We start from the raw sequence: 2,612 nt of genomic DNA, 5'->3' as shown, positions 1-2,612 counted from the left end.
CTTTGCAAATCTGGCTTTGCGCCAAACTCGCTAATTCGCGTTAATCGACAAAAGTTTAACTTGATACAACTTCACAGTTATACAAAGTTGGCGTTCACTTCCCTCACGTTTGAGGGAAATCCCTCATCGTTGTTGTTATCGTCGTCATCGCGGCTCTTATTCCGCGTGTTTTTTTAGTTTTATTTCTCGTTGGTGGCTCGTGGTTGTTGTATTGGGGTGGGGGGTGAGAGACTTCAGTTGACATGCCGAGGCTACTCAGGTGCGTGAGTGGCTCTGTGGCTGATTCATAACAGAGAGGGAGTTTGTTGTTGGGGGGGGGGGGGGCAGATCGCGTCAATGTGTAAATGTTGTGTCGTTAAACTCGCCACCACCCACACAGCAACTGGTGAGGGGTGGTCACGTGAACAGAACGTGGCCAATTCGTCACTAGTACAGCACGAGTGTGTGTAGTGTATAGTGTAGTGTATAGTAGTGTAGTGTATAGTAGTGTAGTGTATAGTAGTGTAGTGTACTAGTACAGCACGAGTGTGTGTAGTAGTATTATAGGTAGTAGTATAGTGTATAGTAGTGTATTATAGTGTAGTAGTGTAGTGTATAGTGCAGTGTACAGTAGTGTAGTGTATAGTAGTGTACTAGTACAGCACGAGTGTGTGTAGTGTAGTAGTATAGTGTAGTAGTGTATAGTAGTGTAGTAGTGTATAGTAGTGTAGTGTATAGTAGTATAGTGTAGTGTACTAGTACAGCACGAGTGTGTGTAGTAGTGTAGTGTTTAGTAGTATAGTGTAGTAGTGTAGTGCATAGTGTATAGTAGTGTGTATAGTGTATAGCATAGTGTATAGTGTAGTATAGTGTACAGTAGTGTATAGTAGTATAGTGTATTGTAGTGTATAGTAGTGTACTGTATAGCTGTGTAGTGTATAGTGTAGTGTGTAGTGTATAGCAGTGTAGTGTATAGTAGTGTAGTGTATATAGTAGTGTATAGTGTAGTGTATAGTGTAGTGTATAGTAGTGTATAGTAGTGTAGTGTATATAGTAGTGTATAGTGTAGTGTATAGTAGTGTAGTGTATAGTAGTGTAGTATATAGTAGTGTAGTGTCTAGTAATATAGTGTAGTGTATAGTAGTGTAGTATACAGTGTAGTGTACAGTGTAGTGTATAGTGTAATTGATGACATTGGTACATCGGATCAGTTGGGACAGTGTTGGCCGCTACGTGTCATGTTCATCGATTACAACGAGTTTCAATGCAGCCTCAATGTCATTGATTGACAACCGCCTTTGCAGATCGATAGGCACTGCCATGGCACCTGCTTTGCATTGTGTCATTGTAATTCAGTGGCACTGGTGTTTTGCAGTACAGCAAGTGGGCCCGTGAATCCATGTACGTAATGTGATTTATTCCTGAATTGATCTTTCATTGTTTTTCTTTTATCCAAATGATTGGTGTTGCAGATTCAAGAAATTTGATTATACTCAGCCTGAGGACTTTGAAGACGACGGTGAGTAGAATGTGAGGTATCTATACATATGATGGTTATGGGCAGACGACGTGGTGGACAGTAGTGATGGTTACGATTGTAATTATGGTCATTGACTCGTTGGCTTATTTAAATGATTACAAGTCATATTTCATTACCAAAGTAAATCGCATTAGATCCATCCGCAATGGAGCTGCCGTGGTTAGCGCGGTGGGCTTGCAATCCAGAAGCCGCTGGTTCAACTCCATATCCCGACGTGGAAAGTCTCTTAAATCCCCTCCCCACCTCTCTTCCACCCAGCGGTGTCAATGAGTTCACCGCGCTTGGTCGTGTGTGGTCGAGGAGGCGCTTTGCCGCCTCTACCAATGTGTCTGCGCAGCGTGGGAGAGTAGGCAATTTCCTCTTTTCAGCTCCCTCTTGTGGAGGCCCTCTGCACCGGTAGTAAAATCTCACCGTAAACTATTGCCAATTCCCGACTTTCATAACCGCCATTTGATTCCGAAAATGGTTATCGGTTTAACAAACCCAGCGATGTACGCGCGTCAATGTGTGTGCGTGTTGCATCGCCACAGACGGTGACTTCTCATCGGCCTCTCTTCCGCCAAGCAAAATGTCTCAAGCGGTGACCAATTCTGACGATGAAAATGGCGACAAGGCAAAGCCTGCAAAGAAGGCCTTGAGCGGAACCAAGAAGTCCCGTCAAGTCACGGCCTTGAACACAGCAGCAGGAACAGCAAGAGACGGAAGGTAATACTATACACTACACTGTACACTACTATACACTACACTAATATACACTACACTATACACTACTCTACTATACACTACACTACTATACACTACACTATACACTACACTGTACACTACTAGACACTACACTACTATACACTACACTATACACTACACTACTATACACTACACTATACGCTACACTATACACTACACTACTATACACTACACTATACACTACTAGACACTACACTATACACTACTCTACACTATACTACACACTACACTATACTACACACTACTCTACACTATACAATACACTGTACACTACTATACACTACACTATACACTACTCTACACTATACACTACTATACACTACACTGAATAATACTCTACACGACACTA

General features: G+C 42.4%; 1 long non-coding RNA gene across 1 annotated transcript; it reads left to right on the top strand.

Annotated features, from left to right (window-relative positions):
* Positions 1-227: 227 nt before the first annotated feature.
* LOC133361542 (uncharacterized) lies at positions 228-2,199 on the top strand. The gene is made up of 3 exons (XR_009757385.1): positions 228-259; positions 1,452-1,498; positions 2,050-2,199. It is a non-coding gene; the product is annotated as an uncharacterized LOC133361542 (long non-coding RNA).
* The last annotated feature ends 413 nt before the right edge of the window (positions 2,200-2,612 follow it).

This window comes from Lethenteron reissneri, unplaced genomic scaffold (genome assembly GCF_015708825.2).
Source record: "Lethenteron reissneri isolate LAM-NWPU_2019-01 unplaced genomic scaffold, ASM1570882v1 scaffold_1132, whole genome shotgun sequence".
NCBI lineage: Eukaryota > Metazoa > Chordata > Hyperoartia > Petromyzontiformes > Petromyzontidae > Lethenteron > Lethenteron reissneri.
This window is presented reverse-complemented; position numbering and strand designations above follow the sequence as displayed.